Here is a 27,489-nt window from a genome sequence, read left to right as displayed (position 1 = left end):
CAAAAACGATCTCTTGTGTTTACTACTTTTTGACACTTTTTTGGTGAATGGGTAGGGGTACTATGTACCCCTTGTTAAAGGGGCTTCCGGATTCTGATAAGCCCCCCCCCACAGACCCAGGCAACCATAGCCAAAGGTTGTTGAGAAAGGGCCCTTGTCCCCATCAACAAGGGGATGAGCTGCTTTAAGGTGGGGGGCAGAGCCCCCCTGCCCCAAAGCAACCACCCCTCATGTTGAGGACATGTGGCCTGGTAGGGTTCGGGGGGGGGGCATTCGCTCAACCCCCCCCCTTTCCTGACCTGCCAGGCTGCATGCCCAGTGAAGGGTCTGATATGGATATTAGGGGGACTCCACGCCATTTTTTTTTTACATTTGGTGTGCGGTTCCCCTCCAAATCCATACCTGACCTAAAGGTGAGGACACCACACCATTTTTTTCTTTTCTTTTTTTTACCAGTGCTTTTTTTTTTAATTATTATTCAGCTGTCAGCGGGGAAACCCATTGACAGCTGATGACTCATCGGTTGTTAAGGATGCCGTGGCCGGCTTCCCGGCCCCACTCCTTAACGACCAGGTTAAACTGCGCCCCGATTGGGCAAAGCTTTGCCGAATTTCGACGTAGAATGAACTGTACAGCGCTCAGGGCATTGCAGGGTGTTCATCAGGGCAAACACCCTGCAAATTCGGGTGTTCGGTGATTGGCCGAACAGGCAAATGTTCGGCCCAAAGTCATCCTGTCAACTGTTCGCCCATCCTTACTGGTTAGATGTTTACAAGAAAAGAAGATGTGCATGAGCTGTCCTATCATCCCACAGCCTCTCCAACATATTGGGGATTGTGACACAATATATCTAGAGATTCTGTATGGGGTGGGATACCACCTTCACCTTAGAGCGATTTTTTGGGACAATTCCCAATAGTTTACACACTTGGAGGCCTGATATATAGATTTAAAGGCTAATTGCCATTAGTGAGTGGTAAAGGATTCCCCTAGGTCTAATTTCAATTTCGTGTATGGAAGAGAAAAAGGTGTGGGAGCTGGGCATGTATCAAGGAGAAAAATGAGTTTGGGCAACCTCGTCCCTTTACTTGAAGTAAACACAAAAAGAGGAAACCCCCTATTTTGGGACTATGACGGATGCCAACTCGAATTTAAACATTTCAAAGTTTTATTTAGCACATATTACAAAAAATGAAACACAATTGAAAAAGTGACAGAATTTCAATATACAAAAAATGTTATAAAACACTTAGGCGACTGGATGGATGTGGTTCAGATACTATGTAGCAGTGACATGAAGGAATCTGGACGTCTGGTCCTGAGAACCCGACGCGTTTCAAGATCAAGTCTTCCTCAGGGTTTTTTTGACCAGAAGATTCCAATTACCAATATTCTATAGTGGAAAAAGCATATTTATTTAGAATTCATTATATATATACTCTTGTATGTTTTTATATATCAAGCATAATATTTAGTTGGATATTTTGAATACACATACCATGTCTTGCATCATCATTTCAAACCACAGGGTCGCCTTATATTTAAAAACTTGAGATGGTCAACTCCACATGTATCAACGTATGACCGGAATGACTCTGCAGAGCCCGCACAGAAAAAATCACCCAACACCACACACCACTGATGGATGGGTGTGAAAATAGCACAACGGTGGGTGTGGATGAAGGGAGGGGTGGGGGGGGGAAGAGACGTGAAGGAGGGGAGGGCTGGAGCCTCCTACTAGCACCACATGAGGTCCAAAAGAGGAGCAATATTTCTGTGTTCTGATCTCGGCTCGTAATTCTGAAAAGTTAAATGACAGAACTATGTATAAGTTGCATATCATAGTGGGATTTCTGTAAATGCAAAAAAGCTATTACCTCAAATTTATTAAAAAGGTACTCCTGGTATATTGTATCTCACCAGGGTAAACAGTTTGTCATTTGATGTCTAATCTCGCTTATCACTATATAGTTTAAGCAAAATAAATGAGGGAAAAAAAAGGAAAAAACCAACCTTTTGAGTAGCAGATTCTAACACATGGAGGGCCCGCACTTTTGAATAATCAGTCCGATGAAAGACAAGTAGGAGATACCATCTATGTTTAAATATAGAACATAGACAAGGTCTATTTCAAAGGTCAGATATTAGTGTCAAACTTTTCCAGAGAGAAGAGAGTGGAGACTTTTTTACCTCTCAGGGATCTGCAGATTTCAAGTGTGTGGGTTATCCTCCTGGATGGAGTGCCTTAGAAATCACCAGGAACGCCAGTCTATTTATGTTACTGCATTGATTAGAGATCAGAATCAGCTGTATCGCTGATGGGCCCCCCGGGTGGGTGGCCCCACACGCAGGCGCGCTGACCAATGGGGTTTTAAGGCCGTGACAAGTCCGGTAACAACATCCGGGCTGTCGTCATGGCAACCCCACGCCTGACCTGCATGGAGTCCCGATCGGCATCCCCTTCCCGCCGATGCACAAGATTGGAAAGTGATGGGCATGCCATTCACTTGTTCCCATGAAGCCACTCATCTCCCAGCATTGATTATGCCCGAGTGAGCGGCCTCCGTGCGCCAGGTGGTGTAGTGGAGATCCGCCCCTCCCGACTCGACAAAGCTCCACCCCCTTACCTTGCCGTCCGTTCATTGGAGGGTAACCACAGTGCGGACAGAGACATCTGGCGCATACAGTTCCCATGATGCATGCGGGGCCTCTCCATCTCTAATACAGATATATACACATATATACAAAGAAAAAGAAATCGAGTTCAAAACGTTTGCATAAAAGTGGCACATAGCAACTTTGATATTGTTACATATATATTACAGAGCAAATCGGTACATTACAATTCCATAATTTATCGACATAGTTCTATTATAGTATCCGATACAATGCAAATATGTTATTATTGTAACCATTGAATCCATTATTTTTCCAAAAAATCTTAATCTTAATGTTTTATCAGTGCCCACAGGCACATCCGTTCATGAGAGAAACTATCCTATCTATGTCTTTAGCAGGCGCATGAGCGACCATTTACAGTCTCTTAAACAAAAGATGTACTGGAAATAAAGAATAATAGAGTGTATACCTACTCAAAATCAGGTAGCAAGAATAGCTAGAGCTATGGGGATCTAATTAATTTTGATAGATTTTTTTTATAATTATTTTCTTACAAACAACCATTGTTGGATACAATGGGACCCTTATTATAGAATATATAATATTGATCTTAAAATGACATATTATTGTTTTGTATATATTTTTAATTAGATATTTAGATCTTAATATTTTATTTTTAACCCCATATAACATAGCCTAAACAGACCTTTGAAAATGGATGTAGGTGCTATTAATGTATTTCAGTACTTTCTGTAAAGGTGTTCATGCGCCTGAACCTCAAGATTGGAGATACATTTGGGGAAGATATGTTGGTAATTATATTTTGGAATATCTTAAGTCATTCCCCTTTCCGATTTGCACTGCACAGTATGAGATCATCTCATTTAGGCCGGGAGGTGATGTAGCCCTCAACCTATAGATCCATCTCTGTTCTTTCTGAGGGAGAATCTTGTTCCAGTCTCCGCCCCTAATACCTATGTGTACCCTATCCAGGTTTAAGAAGGTGATTCTCGGGAATCTACCATTGTGTACTTGGATCACGTGTCTTCCTAATGGGAGTTCTGGGTTTTTCGTTTTCATTGAATGGATGTGCTTATAGGCCCTCTGCCAAAACTCGAGCTTTGTTTTCCCTATGTAGAATGCAGAGCATTCACATATTAGCATGTATATCACTCCATTCGTTCTACAATTATCAAAATGTCGTGGGCGATATACTTCTCCATTTGGTAACAGCACTTGTTTAGAAACATTCATGAACTGACAGTACTGGCATCCTCCAAATTTGAAGGTGCCTCGATATTTGCACGGATCCTTTGATGGTCCCATCTTGAATTCACTTGCAACTAGGACATCTTTGATCGATGTAGCCCGTTTGAAAGTGAAACAAGGTCTTTCGGAAATAAATGGACTAACACTGGGGTCCATCTTTAGAAGATCAATAAATAATAATATTGCTGGCGCAGCAATATTATTATTTATTGATCTCACAGGTGTTTTGTGTTTGGCACTGATTGTTTGCAGCCTTGTGCATGAGATTGTATTTTTATTTGAATTTGGTTTGCGCTGATTATTCTTTTTCACATCTTTAGAAGATGCCAGTATTTTTTTACGATTCGTTGAACTTCTCTTTGTTGACTTGAAAAACGTGTGATGATGCGTGGGAATGGGTTTGCCTCCTCTTTTTTATTTTGTGTACGAAATAAGAGGTCCTGTCTCTTTTTACCATTAGCTTTATTGAATGCTTTTCTTAGGCAGGACTTTGAATATCCTCGATCGAGCAATCTATTCCGTAAATTGTCTGCTTCTTTTTTGAAATTTACATCACTAGAACAGTTTCTTTTGATTCTTAAATATTTGGCTAAAAGGAATAGAATTAATAAGTGGCTTTGGGTGGAAACTACTGGCATGTAGCACAGAGTTTCCTGCAGTTGGCTTACTGTACAAACTGCTGCGTATATAGCCATCTGGGTCTTTGTAGATTTGAATGTCTAAAAATGTAATAGAATCAAGGTCCCAATTTGCTGTAAATTTCAAGTTGAAGGAATTGTTGTTTAAGCCTGTGAGAAACTGATCTAGTTTGGCCAAATCGCTGTCCCAGATCATCAAAACATCATCGATGTAACGCAACCAGATGATGGCATGATCCATGTCCCCACTTCTAATATCTCCAGAGTTCAATGAACGTTACCACTCCCCCAGGTACAGGTTTGCGTACGATGGGGCACATCCTGTCCCCATCGCAACGCCCTGCACCTGGAGGTAGTGGGAGCCATTGAACGTGAAGTAATTGTGATGAAGTATGAAATTAAGGGAGTCTAGCAGGAAGTTGTTTTGAGGCCAATCATGTCGGCTGTTTTGAGAAAATATGTGCTTAATACATGCTAGGCCTTTATCGTGGGGGATTGAGCTATAGAGCGCCTCGACATCAATGGCCACCAAGTAAGCTTTAAGAGGGATTTGTATCCCTTCGATATTTTGAAGTAGATGGATCGTATCTTTAACATAACTAGGTAGGCCCATCACATATGGGCGCATGAAACCATCTAGGTATTGACTCAGATTTTCAGTAAGTGACCCGTTTCCTGAAATAATGGGACGTCCTGTTGGCTGTGAAATGCTTTTATGTAGTTTTGGGAGGGCGTAAAAAGTGGGGGTGCGTGGAATTTTCGTACGTACAAACTCCCAATCACTTTTATTACTTATGTTTTGAGTGAAAGCGGTATCTACTAGGTCATAGAACTCAGTATAGTATGCCTTGGTTTTTGATGAAGTTATTGGTCTATACCACTGTGTATTGTTCAATATTTTCATACACATATTGATATAGTCCACATTGTCCATAAGGACAATGTTTCCGCCTTTGTCCGATTGTTTAATTACCACATTGGCGTTATCCGATAAGTTCCATAAGGCTTTTTGTTCTTCCTGAGTCATATTGACTACTGATTTTGTTGGTTTAATATTCTTTATTTCATTTGTGGTAAAATTAATAAATGCAAGAACGTTAGGATTTGTGTTTAGTGTGGGGAAAAAATCTGATTTCTTTTAATTTTTGGCCAGAGATGTCGAGGGTTTCACGCTCTGCTCATTTTCACCTATTAATAATTTCTCTAGGTCCACCTGATCAATAAGATCAGGGGGATCATTTTCCTCAAGTAAACTTACCAGAATGTCAGCTGCCTCTTTTTCTTTTTTGTTTAATTGTATATTGTGTTCTTCCCGTTTTTTTGTATACATCTGTTTCAGTATCAACTTCCTAGCGAACAATTGTAGGTCTTTAATCACCTCAATAGTATCCACATAGTATCTGAACCACATCCATCCAGTCGCCTAAGTGTTTTATAACATTTTTTGTATATTGAAATTCTGTCACTTTTTCAATTGTGTTTCATTTTTTGTAATATGTGCTAAATAAAACTTTGAAATTTTTAAATTCGAGTTGGCATCCGTCATAGTCCCAAAATAGGGGGTTTCCTCTTTTTGAATTTCGTGTATGGGCAGGATTTATGGAATATACATTTTCCTTGCAAAAGATTATAGAATAGGGAGGTTCCTTTTACAGAGGATGGTGCAACTTGGAAATACTTCCAACCTTGTTTGTGTACAAGTATTTCAGGGGAGGTGAGAGAATTTAGGAAACTAGCTAATTGAAGGTATAAGTAGTAATCGGAGGTTGGGATGTGGAATTCACTTGCACAAATGACTTAAGGGTCCGATCTTTAAACATGTGCTCAAGAGTGGAAATTCCTTTCTTATCCCACTTGTAGAGAGACAAGTGAGGAATAAGTGTTTCTAAGACCTTTAGTGGGATAGGTATTGAGATTTCCTCTGGTTGTGGGGGATTTCGGGAAGAAGGTTCTCCATGTCATCAATGATGGATGAGAGAGGTAGGTTTTTAAGTGACCAGGGTTTCTATATATCGGCCAATATTAGGTTACTGAGTGAGGATGCAGGGCTGCTAGCTTTTTCAATACCAATCCACAGTTTGTCTGTCAGTGGAGAGAACCAGCTTTTTAGCCGGGATAGATAAGTCACAACCAAATAGTCATAGAGGTCAATCATGCCCATGCCTCCTGCACACTTACGTTTAAGGAGTTGGACATGGGAACTGCCTGGTTTCATGCCTTTCCACACAATTTTTTTCAGTAAAGTGTTAAGTGCCATCAAGTGTGTCTTTTTAATGGGGATAGGGAGGGTTCTGAAAAAATACAATATTTGGGGCAGCATTATCATTTTAAAACTGACGAGACGGACTGTCCAGGATAACTCACACTTGGACATGCGTCGGGCATCTTTTGGTAATTTATCAATAAGAGGTAGATAGTTAACCTCTGCTAGTTGTGAGATATCAGATACTAGATGGATACCTAGGTAAGAAATACCCTCAGTGCTCAAAGTGTAGCTGTAGGAGGATTTAAGTTTGTTACGTAGAATGGGGTCAATACCAAGATCTAGAAGTAAAGATTTAGCGAAATGTACTTTATATTAAGATAGTTCACTAAATGTAAGAATTTCATGGGTTGCTGCAGATTCCGGGTTTGTTAAAAAGATAAATATGCCATCAGCGAATACGTTTATGGTATGGCAATTTTCCTGAAATCTAAATCCAGTAATTTGTGGTGATGCTCTAATAGCTTCTGCAAGGGGTACAATTAGTAAATTGAAGATAAATGGGGACAGAGGGCAGCCCTGCCTGCTTCAACTGGAAATCAGGAAGGGGTGGGAAAGTATATTGGAGGTGTATACACTGTATACAGTGCTAAGACAGCAGATAGTATAGGCCCAGCAAATTCAAATTTCTTTAGAGTCTTATACATTTACTGCCAATGGATGTGGTCGAAATTCCTTCTCCGCAACTAAGGATAAAAGCAGAGAAGGCATCTGTCTGGCCCTGGCATGTTGGATTATACCTAAGACTCTTCTAGTTGCATCTGGCACTTGATGCCTGGAGACAAAGCCTGTGGTCTGGCTTAATCGGGGTTGGCAGGGTAGGGGTTAGTCTATGATCTATAATTTTTGCATATAACTTAACATCAGCATTTATTAAAGAAATTGGCCTGTAGTTGGACAGAGAGGTAGGCTCCTTTTCCAGGTTTCAGTATCATTACTATAAAGGCCTGTAACGTCTCAGGAGGAAAGGAGGCCAAGGTCATTGCAGCCGTGAACATTGAGGAGAGAGTTGGAGTGAGGGTTTCAGGAAATTGCTTAAAGTAGTCGTTTGATAGACCCTCTTGCCCTGTGAATTTTCATAATGGAAGGGACCTAATAGCCCTATTAATCTCCCGAGGGGTAACAGGCTCCTTAAGTGCTTGTAATTGAGTTTTGGAAGAGTAGGCAATTAGAGGGAGGCTAGGAATGATTCAATACTTGATTCCTGTGGTTGAGGCGTATCAGGGACATCCTTTAGGTTTTAGAGGGAACTGTAGTAGGAGGCGAAGGCATCCGTAATGTTCTGTTGGTTGGTAATTTTATGTTTAGATTGTGGATCTAATGGATATGCAATTTTAGATTGGATTATCTTAGTCTTAAAGCAGTTCATTAAGAATCCACCTGCTTTGTTGTCTGAGGAGTAGTGCATTCGTTTAAGAGCTTTAAGATGCTTATTGTGTTGTTCTACTAACAGGAGTCTAAGATATGTACATAGTTTAGAAAGGGTTGCACATGAGGAGTGGGTAGGATTTGTTTTGTTATTGGACTCTAGAGCCTGGATATCGCCCAATAGTTTGTCAATCTGCAGTGACCTCTGTCTCTTAATACGAGAACACATTTGTATAAAAATACTTCTAATAAAGGCCTTATGGGCACACCAAACCATAAAAGGGTCAGAACTGAGTGACAGTTCAGCTGGAAATATTCTTGGAGATGTTTGCTAATTTCTTTGAAATTTTGGGGTGAGTTGAATACTTTGGAGTTGACTCTCTAGATCGGGGGTGGGGAACCTCCGGCCCGCGGGCCGCATGCGGCCCGCACCATCCTTCTGGCCGGCCCGCACAATCGCTGCGGGGGGCACGCTCTGGGCACTCCGCATTGAAAGGCGGCACGCTCTGGGCACTCTGCATTGAAAGGGGGCACGCTCTGGGCACTCCGCATTGAAAGGGGGCACTCCGCATTGAAAGGGGGCACGCTGTGGGCACTCCGCATCGAAAGGGGGCACGCTGTGGGCACTCCGCATTGAAAGGGGGCACGCTCTGGGCACTCCGCATTGAAAGGGGGCACGTTGTGGTCACTCCGCATTGAAAGGGGGCACGCTGTGGTCACTCCGCATTGAAAGGGGGCACGCTGTGGTCACTCCGCATTGAAAGGGGGGCACGCTGTGGTCACTCCGCATTGAAAGGGGGCACGCTGTGGTCACTCCGCATTGAAAGGGGGCACGCTGTGGGCACTCCGCATTGAAAGGGGGCACGCTCTGGGCACTCCGCATTGAAAGGGGGCACGCTCTGGGCACTCCGCATTGAAAGGGGGCACGCTGTGGGCACTCCGCATTGAAAGAGGGGGCACGCTGTGGTCACTCCACATTGAAAGGGGGCACGCTGGGGTCACTCCGCATTGAAAGGGGGCACGCTGTGGTCACTCCGCATTGAAAGGGGGGCCCGCTGTGGTCACTCCGCATTGAAAGGGGGCACGCTGTGGGCACTCCGCATTGAAAGGGGGCACGCTGTGGGCACTCCGCATTAAAAGGGGGCACGCTCTGGGCACTCTGCATTGAAAGGGGGCACGCTCTGGGAACTCCGCATTGAAAGGGGGCACGCTGGGGTCACTCCGCATTGAAAGGGGGCACACTGTGGTCACTCCGCATTGAAAGGGGGCACGCTGTGGTCACTCCGCATTGAAAGGGGGGCACGCTGTGGTCAGTCTGCATTGAAAGGGGGCTGCTGTGGTCACTCTGCATTGAAAGGGGCGCACGCTGTGGTCAGTCTGCATTGAAAGGGGGCACACTATACCTTGATTACTGAAGGCCCCTTTCACACTTTTGTGCCCTCAAAGTCACGCAATTTTTTACAGCAATGCCTATTACATTTATGCATACATTTTGTACGGCCCCCGAATGATGTTACAAAAATCCAAATGGCCCTTGGCAGAAAAAAGGTTCCCCACCCCTGCTCTAGATGTAGGCAGGATTGGGTGTGTGTCCATTCATTATTGATATGGAAATGCCTGACCATTAAATATTGTGAATAATGGAGGAAGACGCAGCTTGTAGCAACACCTTAACCAATAGTATCGTATTGATTCTGGAGTACGAGTTGTGGTGTGATGAGTGGAAGGTGTAGACACATTCTTCAGCATGTTGACATCTCCATGTGTCATTGACGTCTTCTTTATGAAATAGCAATTGAAGTGCCAGGGGAAGTCTTTTGAGTTTGGAGTATAGGTTCAGATGTGGGATCTGCAGTAAGATTAAAGTCTCTGCATATCATCTGATTTTTGAGATTTTGCGGAAGTGTTTGAGTGCAAAGCCGAGCTGGCATGAATTAGGGGCATAAGCGTTCTCTATAGTGAATGGTCTATTATTAATTATATTGCACAGAAGGATCAAGTATCTCCCCTCTGGGTCACAAATAGATTTATGCACAAAAAAAGCTACTTAGTTTTTGACCGCAATGAGGACCTTCCTGTTATGCTGTGCGGACGCAGTGAAGATGTGAGTAAACTGTTTGTGGCAAAGGGTAGGAGGGGTCGATGCTTGAAAATGCATTTCCTGCATGCAGAATAAATCACTTCCTAGTTTAGGAGACTCTTTCCATAGAGATGCTCTTTTAGCAGGGTGATTGAGCCCCCACACATTAAACGAAGTTTCGTTTAAGCGCCATTGAAACAGGTCATTTGAAAAGCTTTTGTTACCTTTTAGATGGTTAAAAAGAGATGGTATGCGCAGGAGGCAGTAGATCCAGGTGTGTTTGTAAGCGTTTTGCGTGGTAGTATACCAGTAGAGCTCTTGAAAGGTAATAATTTTGGCTATTAGACCTGTAACCGACAAGGAGTGGAGGAAAACAAAACAAAAACAGAAAAATATACAAAAAAGGTGGAGAACAGTTAGTAAAAATTAAGTGTGATTCCAACTGGAATCTGATTGCAGGAATACTGCACATTACTTGTGGAGGGAGTATCGTGGGTAGTGAGCTCCACCTGACCGGGGAGGTCAGGTAGTATGACTGTTGTGAATTTGAGAGTTAGAGGCGCTCAAGGTGCGTGGTTCTTTTGTTTGCATTTGTGAGAAACAAACTGCCAATTATCTTGGCCAATCACCTTGGTAGGGGGAGACCGGGTTGCCATTTCTTGGTCTGAAAGTATGTCCCTGGAGCGGAGCAGTTCCAGGCCCTCAGTGAGCGATGTACTCACTGAAGTAGCATCATTGTGGGTGATGGAAAGCTTCATAGGGTAGCCCCAACGGTAAATGATATTATGATTGCGTAATGCCTTTGTAATTGGCAAAAGAGACTTCTTTTTTTGCAGCGTGTATTGGGAGAGGTTTGCATACATTTGTGGGTGGGAGAATTGCTCAGTTGTGTGGCTTTGCGGAAATTGGACATAAGCTTGTCCTTTAGGTGATAGAAATGTATTCTCATAATAATATCTCTGAGAATGTTGTCAGAAAGGTATGAGGGTTTAGGCAGGTGGTGAATTCTATCAACTACTATTTCAGAGGCTGGAATAGATGGTAGGACTGTGTGTATCAGGTCGCAAGTATATTGATTCAATCAAGTATTTAGGATAGACTCAGGGACACCTCTGAGTTTCACATTGTTCTGCCTTGAGTGGTCCTCAATGTTCGCGACTTTAGCTTTACGTTTTTCGATTTCTTCCTCCTGGTCATTGTGTGAATCTATTAGGGTGTTATGAGAAGATGCAGCAAATCCCCCATTTTTTGCTCTATGTGGTCCACTTTCCCTCCCAGCTCTTCTACTTCAGCTTTAAAGTTTGTTACACATTCCATCATATCTGCATGCAGGGCCACAGGGACACCAATATGTCCTTTTAAATTGACTCAGAGACAGGCTGGTTAGTAGCAAGGAGGGAGCTAAAAGTGTCAACCAGTTCCCTGGTGGTATTATTAGAGTTGCAGCTATGGCTTACCTCTATAGAGGAAGAACCAGCATACAGCCATGCTTTGCTCTTAGCAGGCTTTGTGACATAGGGGTTGAGGCTGTTGGTGACTGTGGCTGTGAGAATTTAGAAGCACCAGATTGTGCAGGGCTCTGTGTGGAGTGAGAGGAGCTTGACGAGGCCGATTAGCCACTGTGCGATGCCTCTAAGTGCTGTTTTCCCTGGTGCTCTGGAGGAGCTGCTCTGTCAGGCTTCCATCCAGCAGCACAGTAGTCACGCTCCCCAGATAATACCTTTTGCATCACCTCTCCCTCCCTTCAGATTGTAAGCTCCATAAGCAGAGCCCTCCTATTCCTTCTGTGTTGAACTGTATTGTAATTGCACTGTCCCCCTTTTTATTGTAAAGTGCTGTGTAAACTGTTGGCGATATATAAATCCTAAATAATAATAATATTATTGCTATAAACAGGTTCACCTACTAATATACTGAAAGATGACCACTACACACATACAGTAGCACAGACCTAGCTATGTGGCACTATGCATGTGAGTTAATAACAATAGGACAAAGATACTGTGAGGGAGATTTACTAAAAATGGTGCGCAAATAATCTGTTGCAGCTGTACATAGTAACCGATCAGCTTCTAACTTCAGCTTGTTCAAATAGGCTTTGACAATAAAACCTAGAAGCTGATTGTTTGCTATGCACAGCTACACCCAATTCTGTGTGCACCAGTTTTAGCAAATCTCCCAAAGTATGTCTGTCACAAGGAGTCAGATACACATTCAAGAAACCGTGGGCAGCTGAAGTTAAACTATTAGAAACATAAGAATACTTGCCTAATAGGTGTAATGTTCTGGTACCCTTATTTCCACATTTCTCTCTTAATATTGCGTCCCATCTTGCTATCCAAATGGGACGCATACACCTTTAAGGGCAATGACATCATCGCCGAGCGCCGCTATGAGCGGCTATTTCAATCGCCGGCTTTCTCTCACTCATTGCTCGTTCAAACCGCATGTTCACCGCACCTTCTCTTGTGAAGCTGGAGCTGCTGGCTATTCCCTTTGCCTGAACTGAACCGGAACCTCGCTGCCGATCCGTATCTCGCTACTGGATCACTTCTCACTACTGAACTTTGTTACTACTACCTATCTAGTGATAAGTACCCCACAGGGGATTCCTTACTAACCTGCACTACTACTGTCATCTACTGCATATACCAGGACTATCTATATCTAAGCTATTTCCTATCATCTGCATAGACTGTTAGCTCTTGGGACTACTATCAACTATCCTTGCACTAGGTTACTCTGTCTTGTATACTCCATCTGCTGTCCCCTACCATCTGCACTATACTTGACATTAGAACCTATCTGCTTACTACCATCACCTAAACACTCTCCTAATACTACTCCTAGGTGCTCACCATACTATAGCCTGTCTCTCACCTATATACTCTCACATATTCTATCCCTCCATTGACATCAGATTGAGTGTATGTATATTGCATAAACAGGCTGTGCACAGTGATGAAGTCCTGAGAGTTGGATATGTTTGTTCAACAGAATCTCTACACGACTACTGAGTGTGACAATTCTGCAGCTGCAAATCCATCCACTAACAAAAACTCATGAGCGTTACAGATTGAACGAGCCTTAAAAAAAATTATGGATTCAGCAGAATTACCCACTCAGGTACTACAATTAAAACAGCAAGTAGATGCATTGATCCTTGCTCTTACAGAGGTAAAAAACGAAAATCAGGCTTTAAGACAGCAGGTTGGCCGTCTCACGCAGCTTTCTGTTGCTCAGCCCCGTGAGGCTAAGATAAACCCTCCTCTAGTGTTTACTGGTGATCGGAGTAAATTTCGTGAATTTAGAAACGCATGTCGATTGCTTTTCTTGTTAAAACCTCTGACCTACACCACTGACCAAATTAAAGTCTGTACCATTATCTCCTATCTGACGGGTGAACCCCGGGCCTGGGCAGACGCTCTCTTTGAGAAAGATGACCCACTCCTTAACTCCTATCCTTTATTCCTAGCGCAACTCGCTAGTTTATATGAAGACCCCAATAGGCAGAGTACTGCTGATACCCAATTGAGGGCTTTAAAACAAGGAAGGAGACCTGTTGAAGATTTCGTGGCAAATTTCAAAAGATGGTCCCCTGATTCAGGGTGGAACGACACATCTTTGCGAACGCAGTTCAGACTCGGCCTATCAGAGGCCGTTAAAGACGAGCTCGCCCGAGCGAATTTACCTGGCACTTTGGATGGCCTGATGCAGACCAGTATCAATATTGACAGACGACTGCGAGAAAGAAAGGCTGAGAAGATGGGCTTACCATTTTCCAGTCCTTCTCGGATGTCGCCTGCTGACCCTACTCCTATGGAGGTAGGAATGATACGCCCACCTTTGACCCTATCCGAACGTGCCAGGAGGAAAACCAAACATCTCTGCATGTACTGCGCATCCTCGGATCATTTGATAAGCGGCTGTCCCCTTGTCCGCAAAAAAGAGGGTGAGTGTTCAAATGTCTTGCTAGGGGGACTAACAACTTCCTTTTCTAATCCTTATCTTTTTGTTCAATTGACATTGCAGTGGGACCAAACTAGGATCACCACCAAGGCTATGATCGACACTGGATCTTGTGGAAACTACATTGATACTTGTTTTGTCTCCTTAAATAAAATACCTATTGTTCCAAAACCCAAACCTGTCTCTGTTAGTTTTATTAACGGTACCCCTTTATCCTCCGATCCCATCACCAATCAAACACAGGCACTCCTTGTAACTGCTGACAAGTCTCATGTGGAGACCACCACCTTTGATGTATTAACCTCACCACATTTTCCCATTATTTTGGGACTTCCCTGGTTACACATACATCAACCAATCATCGATTGGAAAACAAGAACGCTAGCCTTCTCTTCTCACTATTGCGAAACTACGTGTAATCTCCCCCCATATGGTAGGATCCTGTCTGTGGTGTCGGATGACATTATACCAAAATGTTATCAGGATTTATCGGAGGTTTTCCTTGAGAAAAACGCTCAAGTGTTGCCTCCCCATAGGGACTATGATTGTTGTATCGATCTACTCCCTAATAGTAAGTTGCCTTTCGGTCACGTCTATCCTCTTTCACAAGATGAACTCTCTCATCTCAAGGAATATCTGGATGAAAACTTGGCAAAAGGATTCATCCCACCTTCTACTTCCTCCACTGCTGCTGGACTCTTTTTTGTCCGCAATAAGGATTCTAGTCTTAGGCCTATCATTGATTTCAGACAATTAAATACCATTACAATAAAGGATCGTTATCCTTTACCTCTTATTCCTGAACTTATCGAACAGGTGCGCGGAGCTTCCTACTTTTCAAAATTGGACTTAAAAGGGGCATACAATTTAATTCGAATCCGTGAGGGGGATGAATGGAAGACAGCATTCAGAACCAGATACGGACTGTTTGAGTACCTCGTGATGCCATTTGGGTTGTGTAATGCTCCCGCAGCCTTCCAACGTTTTATAAATGAGATATTCAGAAACTTGCTTGATGTTTGTGTTGTAGTATAGTTGGACGATATACTTATTTATTCTCATTCCTTACCTGAGCACATAAAACATGTAAGACTTGTGTTGTCAAGACTACTTGCACATAACTTATATGTTAAATCAAAAAAATGTTTATTCCATAAAGAGGAAGTACTATTCCTAGGATACATTATATCTAAAAATGGAATCAAAATGGACATGAGCAAAATATCCTGCATTCTGGATTGGCCTGTGCCAACCACTCGCAAAGCATTACAAAGGTTCCTCGGATTCTCTAACTACTATAGGAAGTTCATTAAGAACTTCTCTGTGATTGTGAAACCTCTCACACAACTCACAAGCACAAAAAAATCATTCAAATGGTCAGAAGAAGCAAATGGAGCTTTCTGTCTGTTGAAATCAAGCTTTACTTCTGCTCCCATACTACGCCATCCAGACCCATCCCTTCAATACATCTTGGAGGTAGATGCGTCAAATGTGGCAGTAGGAGCAGTTCTCTCACAACGACCAACAAACACCTCACCTCTTCACCCAGTTGCTTTCTTCTCAAAGTCATTAAGCAGCCCCGAGGTGAATTACCCAGTAGGTGAGAAAGAGTTGCTAGCCATAAAACTGGCACTAGAGAATTGGCGACATCTACTTGAGGGTACTCAATTGCCAATCCTTATATATACTGATCACAAAAACCTTCAATACCTTCAGACTAATAGAACTCTTTCCTACCGGCAGGTACGGTGGTCGTTATTCTTTTTGAGATTTAATTTTTTAGTAACCTACACACCTGCTGACAAAAATAAAAAAGCGGATGCGCTTTCACGATTAGCCGAGAATGATTGCACCGAGGTTCCCTCAGTTCCTATAATACCACATGAACGTATTGTCGGCGTCTTTCGTTCCCTGAAGGAGGAGATTTTGCACAGCATAGGACTGGATTCACCTCCACCACAACTAAATGCTGACGCAGAAGGCTTCCTTTACTACAACGATAAATTATACATACCCCCTACTATGCGAACCAAGATCTTGGAATTGTCGTATGATGTACCTATGGCAGGACATATGGGTATGACTAAAACTTTCAATCTACTTACTAGGCAGTTTTGGTGGCCAGACATGAAGACAACCGTAAAAAAGTTCGTTTCATCTTGCGATATCTGTGCAAGGTCTAAAATTGACAATACGAAACCATCGGGTCTACTTTGTAGTTTACCAATACCCCAGGTTCCGTGGGAAGTGGTATCCTTAGACTTCATAGTGGAACTACCACCTTCCAAAGGATTCAACACCATCTTAGTGTCAGTGGACCATCTGACCAAGATGGCACATTTCACTCCTATCCGAAGACTACCTTCATCCAAACAAACAGCGGAATTACTTGTGAAACATGTCTTTAAGTTACATGGTATTCCAAAAACACTGCTGTCTGACCGTGGTTCACAATTCATCTCAAAGTTTTGGCTAGCTCTATGTCAGATACTATGAATAGAGCGTAAACTTACTTCTCCTTACCACCCTCAGACCAACGGACAGACAGAGAGAGTTAACCAGTGCATTGAGCAATATCTACGTTGCTATACTTCATATCTACAGGACGATTGGGTGGATCTCCTCCCGCTGGCAGAATTCGCCTATAACAACGCGACCCACAGCACTACTAAACAAAGTCCATTTTACTTAAATTATGGGTTTCATCCCACACTCCTTCCACCACGTATCTTGCCATCAAGTAATCCAGTGGCATCTGATTATCTTGCCCAGATAAAGGATTCCCTGGGATTACTCAACAATACCATCTCACATGCTCATAGCCAACAAAAGAGGTACTACGACCTCCGTAGGAAACCCTCTCCCCAATATGCCATTGGGGACCTTGTCTGGCTTTCTACAAAAAATCTGAGATTAAAGATCCCTAGTAAAAAACTTGGACCTCTATTCCTGGGACCTTTCCCAATAAAGAAGCTTATTGGAAAAGCTGCAGTACAACTCACATTACCAACAGACCTCAAGATACATCCCATCTTCCATGTGTCGCTACTAAAGCCCCATGTTCCTAACCAAGGAATAAGGCCTACCATATCACCTCCACCTCCTGTACAAGTTGAAGGTGGAGAAGAATTTGAGATAAAGGAGATTCTGGATTCCCGTATCCATAGAAGAAGACTCCAATATCTAGTACGATGGAAGAACTATGGGCCCCAAGATGACACCTGGCTGGATACCTCCGATATACATGCCCCTAGACTGATTCGCAATTTCCACTCGAAATACCCGGAAAAAAACAGTTCTAGAGGCCTTCCGGAGCCGGCCTTAAGGGGGGGGTACTGTAATGTTCTGGTACCTCTGGTACCCTTATTTCCACATTTCTCTCTTAATATTGCGTCCCATCTTGCTATCCAAATGGGACGCATACACCTTTAAGGGCAATGACATCATCGCCGAGCGCCGCTATGAGCGGCTATTTCAATCGCCGGCTTTCTCTCACTCATTGCTCGTTCAAACCGCATGTTCACCGCACCTTCTCTTGTGAAGCTGGAGCTGCTGGCTATTCCCTTTGCCTGAACTGAACCGGAACCTTGCTGCCGATCCGTATCTCGCTACTGGATCACCTCTCACTACTGAACTTTGTTACTACTACCTATCTAGTGATAAGTACCCCACAGGGGATTCCTTACTAACCTGCACTACTACTGTCATCTACTGCATATACCAGGACTATCTATATCTAAGCTATTTCCTATCATCTGCATAGACTGTTAGCTCTTGGGACTACCATCAACTATCCTTGCACTAGGTTACTCTGTCTTGTATACTCCATCTGCTGTCCCCTACCATCTGCACTATACTTGACATTAGAACCTATCTGCTTACTACCATCACCTAAACACTCTCCTAATACTACTCCAAGGTGCTCACCATACTATAGCCTGTCTCTCACCTATATACTCTCACATATTCTATCCCTCCATTAACATCAGATTGAGTGTATGTATATTGCATAAACAGGCTGTGCACAGTGATGAAGTCCTGAGAGTTGGATATGTTTGTTCAACAGAATCTCTACACGACTACTGAGTGTGACAATTCTGCAGCTGCAAATCCATCCACTAACAAAAACGCATGAGCGTTACAATAGGCTTCTGGTCTGGGTAGAATACAGCAGCAGCAGCTCCTGTGTGTGTAAGGTCATCTGGCTAGGTTATGTGTCTACTTCCTGGAAACTCCCCTTTATATAGGATATCACAGTCCTCCATTCAGAGATTCTGACCCAGATAGCAAGGACAGGAAGTACCTATCTATAACCAATTAACCCTGTGGTAATTAACAAACAACAACAAATTCAAACAGTAGAATACAGAAAATCCCTATACCTACTTTGCATTTCTGTTTAACAATCAAATAGTTGCACATCTGCAGGTAAAACACAGCTCAAACTGTTGCAACAATTGACTAAATGCTATGACATTCTGTAGTGGACAGTGGGCACTATAAAAAATCATACCCCATGTAGAGTAGTCAACAGCTCCAGTGAAACAAGAGCATATCTGTTAGCACAAGAAGGAATCCAGCTAGTGAAAGATAATGTTCATCCACTGCATAAGTACCATGCATACCATGGCAGGGAGAAAAAGCAATGTTGAAATTTATGCCATGCAACACCACGATATTTGGTGGCATTTTGGCAATTGTCCTACTAGGTGTCCAACCCACAGTTTTTCATGTGACTATCTGCAGTTAAAGCTAATCAAATGTTCTGGGAAAATAGGAAGTGGTACTTACAGTTTTCCTATACCTCATATGTAAATATACTGTAGGCATTAAATTGATGATTGCAATACTGAAGCAATTAAAATCACTTACAAATCAATTCAAACCACTTACAGATCTGTTATTCACACACACTGCAGAGTCAGCAAAATATAACTTTAAATCTGTTATAATGTCATAATTACACATACTGTATGTGGTTAGAATATTCTTCTCAAAACCTATTAGAGACATACAATAATTGATAATTAAACTTAATCCTTAAAGCAATAAGTATGTATAGCTGCATAATGCACACAGCACTGCTTTCTCAATTCTCAACTGATTTAAAAACCACAACACATATACATAAAGTAAAGCCTAAACCACAGGATGCTGTCAAGCATTAACTCAAATGGATGGCTATTAAAGCAGCACATGTTTTTTTAGGAATTTCTAATCTATGCTTATATGGCATGTATTATAGATTAGGGATTTCATGTATTATAAATTAGGTATTGAAGTCAGTTTTGAAGTCCCCAAATTCTTACATATGATGTCATCTGTTAGGTTCAGTTGAGATGCATATCTTTGGGTGGTCTCAGTAAGGGCATCTCAACATAATGAGGGTCCCAAGGGGGATATAAAACACTGGATGTGAAGAGTGGGGAAGCTAATTTTATTGGGTGTGGTAATGCATGCTATAGGCTTTAAATGTGTAGCACCCTTGCCTTAAACAGGGGCTACCAGTAAATTTAGCTTTGCTGGGTTGTAGTTAGCCTGGCTGATTTATAGTCTTTATGATCATTTGGGTTTTCTCCTAAACCCGGTTTATCTGTGGTTCCTTCCTTCTGTCAATAGGTGGCCCTGTTACCTTTGGTGTTAGTATGATGGGCAGCAACAAGAGAAGGGTGCACCGATCTTGTGCATTACCACTAAAAAGGTTTATTAAAATCGAAAAAAGCAACATACATTGTACTCACCAGTGTTAATTTCGTCGACTAAAACTGACTAAAACGTTTTCGTCGACTAAGACAATTCAGATGACTAAAATACGACTAAAACTAAAATGGCATTTTAGTCTTAAGACTAAAATACGACTAAAACTAAAATGGCATTTTAGTCAAAAGACTATAACTAAAACTAAATCGAAATTTGCTGCCAAAAATTAACACTGGTGCATGCTCAAAGCATAAGTAATAACATATTAGATTTTTCACTCCAGGACCAGCAGTAGTATATATAATGAGTTTGTAAATTGTAGAGAAATGCTTAAATAATGCATTACAAATTACAATTGAACTAAGCCCATTCCATTATAGATGACTAAAATTAGTTTTAGTCGACTAAAATGTAGGGCGTTTTAGTCGACTAAAATATACTGGAGTTTTAGTCGACTAAATACGACTAAAACTAAAACACTTGCAGAAGACTAAAATAGGACTAAAACTAAAATGCTATTTTAGTCCTAAGACTAAGACTAAAACTAAATTGAAATTTGCTGCCAAAATTAACACTGGTACTCACAAACATATGGTAGTTGCACACATGTAAAGACAATGGAACCAATCGCCTCCAAGACAGCCAGGACACTCCTACGATGCTGGATGACATGCTGGTATCAGCATATGTCTGGCTGACACGTTTCGAGGGACGACCCTCTTACTCATAGCCAAAAAGTGTAACACTTTACATGTGTGCAACTACTATATGTTTGTGAGTACAATGTATGTTGCTTTTATGGATTTTAATAAACCCTTTTAGTGGTAATGCACAAGGTCGGTGCACCCTTCTCTCGTTGTTGTCTTTCAGTGTATTTAGATACTCTTAGTCCTGAGGGGGGCGGCAAGACCTAAGGTGGTGCTAACAAAGACCACATAAGACCACTCAGCTTTTTTGCATACCACTAGAGCGCAGGAGAATTACTGTTTTTAGTATGATGAGCGACAGTGAAGCTAGCTTATGAATATGCATACCTTTCTCAGCCAATTAGCAAGAGTTCTCTGGCTTCTAAATAACAAAGTAAGATTCTGGCACTCCAAATATCAAAATGTCTCTGACCGAACAGACTGTTTGAAATAGGTATAGTAAAAGACTGCTGTCCAGGCAGATTTGAATATGCACTTAGAATGAGGCAGCAATCCTCAGAGTGTGTCCAGGGGCTCTGTAAAACATGAGGCAAGCAAAGAGGGGGGAGGTGCCACTAAGCGAAGTATTAAAATGTAGACATTTATTCTGCAAGATTAAAAAGACTTACAAGAGATAAAAACAATTCATGCCCATCGTGTGGTGTGTGGTCCCCCTGAGGAACCTGACGAAATATCTCCCATAAACATCCTACTGCTAGAGGATACTGACATCCTGGCACTCATAGGCCTACAAGAGCTCTACACCGAAAGTCACTATGCGGACATTGACTGACTTATCCAACACTGTCCAACCTCTCCTCCCATCCAACACACACATCTCAAACCTAAATCAATTTTCATTCCAGTACATAAAACAGGACCATACATACAAACAATAAATCAGGTTGTGTACACTGACCTTGAAAAATGTGCAAATCTGTCTCTAGGAAGACGTCCAATCTCACCATGTCAGAACAGAAGGCCCTTGATTATTTAGCCCACAATGATAATATTATTATAAAAGCCACAGACAAGGTAGGAGGCATTGTAACCAGCGGTCTTTCCATATATGTTGATCGGTTTCTTCAGCCTCTAGCCCAGAGCCTACCGTCGTACATTAAAGAGAGCACACATTTATTGGAGATGTTCTCACCTTACACATGGGAGCCCACGTATTGGTGGGTCTCCCTAGATGTTGCGTCCCTTTATACATCTATCCCTCATGATGTAGGCCTTAGGGCATTAGAGCATTTCTTATCTGAAGATCCCCTGGTTAATCTCAGACAGGCTCATTTCATCCTTGAGGAAACTCAATTTTGCCTCAAACATAACCATTTCAGGTTTTATAGCATCTACTATTTACAATCCCAAGGACAGTTATGGGGGCTAATTTTGCCCCCTGCTATGCTAATCTGACCATGGGGTACTGGAAGCTCTACTACATTGCTCATAACAAACCCCTTTGCCGTCCATATAATATATTATAGTCGCTACATCAATGACATTATAATTATATGGGATGTCGCAAGAGAGAGTATGGAATCATTTATTCAGTGCTGCTGTAATCAGAATACCCTAGGACTATCCTTCATCCATGTAATTGATTCTGATAGATTAGCATTTCTGGACTTGGAACTTTACCATAGCGGTTAACAAATAATTGCCACCAATTTTGTTAAACCTACTGCTAGCAACTCGTTTATCCACTATCGTAGTTGCCACCATCCGAGGTGGATAAAAAATATCCCCAAAAAATCAGTTCCACAGGATCCTCCACAATTGCACCAGGAATGAGGATAACAATAGTCAGGGAGAAATCCTTACAAAAAAAATTTTGGATAAGGGGTATCCTCCTACTCTTGTGTTGGAGGCGTTTCAAAAAAAATGCCTCCAAACCCCCTCCCAGGTCCAATGTACCAGGCAAATCGCAACCTATACACTTCACAACCCAGTTCCATGATAGTTATAAACAAATGGAGAATATTCTAGCTAAACACTGGTCGATTCTACTCGAAGATCCATTCTTGGGTACATCCCTCACTGAGTATCCTATCGCAGAGTTAAGAACATCAAAAGTAAGGTAGCCCCCAGCAAAATCCGAAAAAGTTGTTCTTCTGCCACCTGCTATACTCCATTGGTCCCATTGTTGGCAAAACAATTAGGCAGCTTGGCCAAAGAGTGGGGGATCATGTATATTACTCAGGTGGGGGTAAAATTTTGACCCCGGTTACCCGACATATCGGGTTACATCATAGGTTTGATAATTCTTGTGTAAAATTCAGGGTCTTGGAGATTATACCCCCTGATCCCCGAGGAGGTAATTTGGACCAGCGGATATTACGGCGTGAAACTCTCTGGATAGAGAGACTGAACGCTACCATGCCCCCTGGACTTAACGAAGCCCACTCTTATAAATCATTTTTGTAAGTCAATAATCACTGAATTTTCTCCTCTAGTTTTTCATTCCTCCCCCCCCCCCCCTTTCTCAATCTTTTTTCCCCCTTTTTCCTGTTCTGTCCCCCTGTCCTTCATCAGTAATCCATGCTCAATTTGTATGATGTATATAATTTCTGGCTCTAATTTATAGGGTTTGACTACCCTGTTTATAGCCAGTTTCTTGTGTAGAGTGATAATACCACTTCTACTATATAATGTATTTTTCGAATCTATTAATATGCTACTTATGTTTCAAAATGTCTATGGTCTATTGCATTTTTGTATTTGGCAATGTATCCCATTTGTGTCACATTTATGTATTTATGCACACAGTGTATTATATAATGTGTGCTATTTTTTGCATTTATGTACTTTATTATGTAATATGTGTTATTCTTGTGTCCATGGTTCAGTATTGGCGGCCATGTATCATCATTTCCTTGCCCTCTGGCATCGGCCCGGATACTCATCGGTCTTTTCCATCTACCGCCAATGGGGTGTGACTGCTTCGGGTCTCTCCCCCAATGGCGGGCATGTGACGTCAGGTATTGCCCCTCCCACCATGGGTCCTGGGCGATATGCTGGATTGTGACTGCCATTCCTTCTTCCGCCTCCGGAGCTCCTCCTCCTGCCCCGTGCGGCGGTCGTTGGCGTGTGTTGGTCAACGTCCGGCTAGTGCGCATGCGTGTATGCGCGCGCACTCCTGACGCCAACCCGGATGTTCGTCAAGACTTGCAATCGCAGGGACTGGACGTGTGACTCGGTTTTTCGATAGGTAATCTTTCCTCCTCCTTTTTTATCCTATTGGGCATTAGCAATTTGTATCTACTTTACATCTTGGCGGTGGAGCAGTTTACAGACGGGATAGATCCTTGCTACATTTTTACAATCTATGGTTAACCTTCATAGGTCTTATGGATGGATTAATATGTGGATCATTATCTATCCAGCCCTTACATTTGCGAAACTAGTACTATATATGCGGTATATGGAGCATTATCCCTTTAGCTCTTATATTTGCGAAACCATTATTATAGATATATATGTTTTTGCTGATAAGCTAAACAATTATTATACACACACATATATATTTTTTGACAACCTATATCTATCTGTACTGCTCCTCCCCTAATATATTGTGATACTATTGCCTATAAAAACTTTTTAACAATTTGTCACAGTGAATATGACCTGCCTTATGTCTATAGCGATTCCCTGTTGTAGGTAAACACATATATATACAATCTACTTTTCTAGGCAGTACCGCTGCGGATCTGCCCTGATTGACCAATATTATATTGACACCTTGCCCAGTCCCTGTCCATACTTATCTTTGGGAACTACCTAGGTAAGACCATATGTATTTATTACATCTCATACTCTATTGTGGTCTCATACAGATGTCCGTTCATGAATCTATTCTTGGGACATTCTGTGGAGATACATTATATGACTCATTGTGGTTCCATATAGATGTCTCCCCTTTGAATTTGGGACATCTGGTCGAGACACATCTTATTTATTATTTTCCATTTCTTTTTTTCTTGTTTTGAACCTTCAGACCCTAGTACCTACTAGCTGCAGTCTTGCCCTGGTTCTGTGGTCAGCCTCCCATGTCCGCCCCGGGGGGGTCTCCCTTTACCTTGCGGTCTTACCCACATTGCCGGGCCGTTGTTTTTGATGCCAGACAGGTGCGTTATGTATGTTTACTTCGTTGCCTCTATCCATGGACTCATTACTAACACTATGTTTCTTCAACTAATATGCAATACTTTACTGCTTGATACCTCTATGACATTGAATGTTGTTTATATTCTTTACATATTTATGTATGATGTATTCACACTTTCTTTTTGTCTCTTTACCCTAGTGTTTTCATTTGAAACATATAGTGTGAAACCCCCAAAAAATACCCCTGAAGAAGCGGCTATAGTGCCGTGAAACATGTCGGGTTAATATTTGTGGGCCGTTTGTTTCCTGCACAGACATCATCTGATTGGATGGTAAACGGGTATACAGTACACTACTACTTACCCCTGTGTAGGATCTCACATTTACTTATATTATAGATAATGAACATGGCTGTAAACTGCATCTGTTTTTAACATCACAATCTGTTATTGTCTATTGTAATTGTTTATTACAGTATACATTTTTATTGATGTTCTGTTCATAATAAAATATATCCTTTTTTTTACTTCCTTTTCTGATTTCTTACCCTTTACATGTGGTTTACCAAGCACCCTAATTAAAAAGTCCCCCGTCATAGGCGCCCAATCTTTTCCTTTTGTCAATATCCATTTGGGACGTGTGGTGCTTCTACTTTGAAAACAATCCAAAGAGCTAGTCTCCCCTTTGTACATTGGTCCCATTAGTCGGCATGTACCAATGTTGAATAAAAAAATTTTCCTAACTTGCCATTTTGTCCATCATGGTAAAAAAACTTTTGTGGTCTAGGGTAAAACTTACATCATCAAGGAGTTCGATAATTGCTCCAGAGATTATGTTGTATACTGCATTTATCACCACATCCTGAGTATTTATCACCACATCCTGATAGTATTAAAGAGCAACATATGTCCCTCAGGACCAAAGAAAATGTGTGGGATTTGTGAGGTGTATTATCTCTCAAATAATCATCAATACATAAACATAGAAAACAAATAAAATACAGTCTGTGCTAATGGAAAAAAATATTCAGTATATATATATAGAGCAGCTAGCAAAGAAACAATATACAACATACTGTATGTCAAGTTCAAACAAATCACAAAATATATAAATTATGTAATACATAAGCTTAATATAAAAGTGCTTAACAACAATTTAAAAAATCATGTGTCATAAATAAAATGTAATAAATAAATACAAAAACATCCATAAATCAGTTTGTTAAGGTGCAACAAATCATCCACCAATATTTAAAGAGTGAAAAACAACGTGACATCCAAATCCTGGATCTGCAATGCCCCATTTCCACTGTTTGCGGGGACTTGGAAGTCACATTGTTCTCTTTTTTTATATATTTGTGCACCTTAGTGAACTGATTTATAAATGTTTTTATATTTAAGAGACGTGATTTTTTACCTTTTTTTAAGCAGGTTCATATTAAGTTTATGTATTACAAAGTGTATTTATTTGATAGGCGCTGCATATATTTTGTAATATATAAAAAAATAAAATCCAGTTTTTATTGTTACAACTTAACCAGTAATGAAGTTGGTCATGTTAAAAAAGGAACAAGAAAATACCACATTATAGTAAAAAAAAGGCCATCCACAGAATAATATGATATAGTTCATCCAACCCAGGAATATAATGCAATGCTAGTTAAAGTGGAGTATGTACAGTATATTGTGCCCATATCCCTAAATAATATAAAACAACAAAGGAAAGTAGGACTGTACTGGGCAGACAATTGGATGAAAACTGTGTTAATAAAAGTAATAAAACTTTATTTATACAAAATTAGACAAAGTACAAAGGAAGCTAAAAGCATTGGTGCAGTTGATACATATATATATATATATATATATATATATATATATATATATATATATATATATATATATATATATATATATATATATATATATATATATATATATATATATATACCATATACCAAAGTTACATAGATGGAATGGCTGCTGGGTCTGTTCACAGGGGTCTGTGTACCATAGGAGACAAAAATACCCAATGTGTTTTGAATGACAATTCTTTTTGATTCTTCTTCAGTAGTACAGACTTTCACAGTGTAATATTCCTTTTTGTTATATGACAAGACTGAAACTGATTTCATAAAAATATGACACAAAAAGACTTGCAGCTGTCTTAGCTAAGGGATTCCCACTGTAGCTTTTGTATGAAGGGAGGAAGAAAAAAGGAGGAGGTGTTCACTATGCCCGCAGGGGCCCAAAGAAACTCCCAAGCCCACTGGAGTGACCCAGATCAGGACTGCAAGGACTGTCACCACTTCCTCAATTAAGAAGCGGAGGGAACTTTTAGAACTCTGTCTATATACAAATAATTGGTAATCCTTGATGGTAAAGAGTGGATAAAATATGGTGGAATCCTCCTAAAACCTGAAGGGGCTGGGTGGCAATAAAGGTATCAAGGCAGGTCTGAGCCAGGTGGCTCCCTAGGCATGTTAACAGCAGCAAGATTTAACATGTGTCATGTTTTTATGATAGCAGTTTAAATCATGTAATTTACAAAAAAGGAATAATTACACTGTGAATGTCTGTACCCCTGAAGAAGAGTCCAAAAAAGTTGTCATTCTCCTATGGTACACAGACCCCTGTGGACAGAACCAGCAGCCGTTCCATCTATGTTACCTTGGTATATGGTATATACACTATGTTACCAAAATAATTGAGTTGCCTGCCTTTACACGCACATGAACTTTAATGGCTTCCCAGTCTTAGTCCGTAGGGTTCAGTATTGAGTTGGCCCACCCTT

This window comes from Pelophylax lessonae, assembly GCF_965119305.1.
Source record: "Pelophylax lessonae genome assembly, chromosome: 4".
Classification (NCBI taxonomy): Eukaryota; Metazoa; Chordata; class Amphibia; order Anura; family Ranidae; genus Pelophylax; species Pelophylax lessonae.
Note: the sequence above shows the minus strand (reverse complement) of the source record.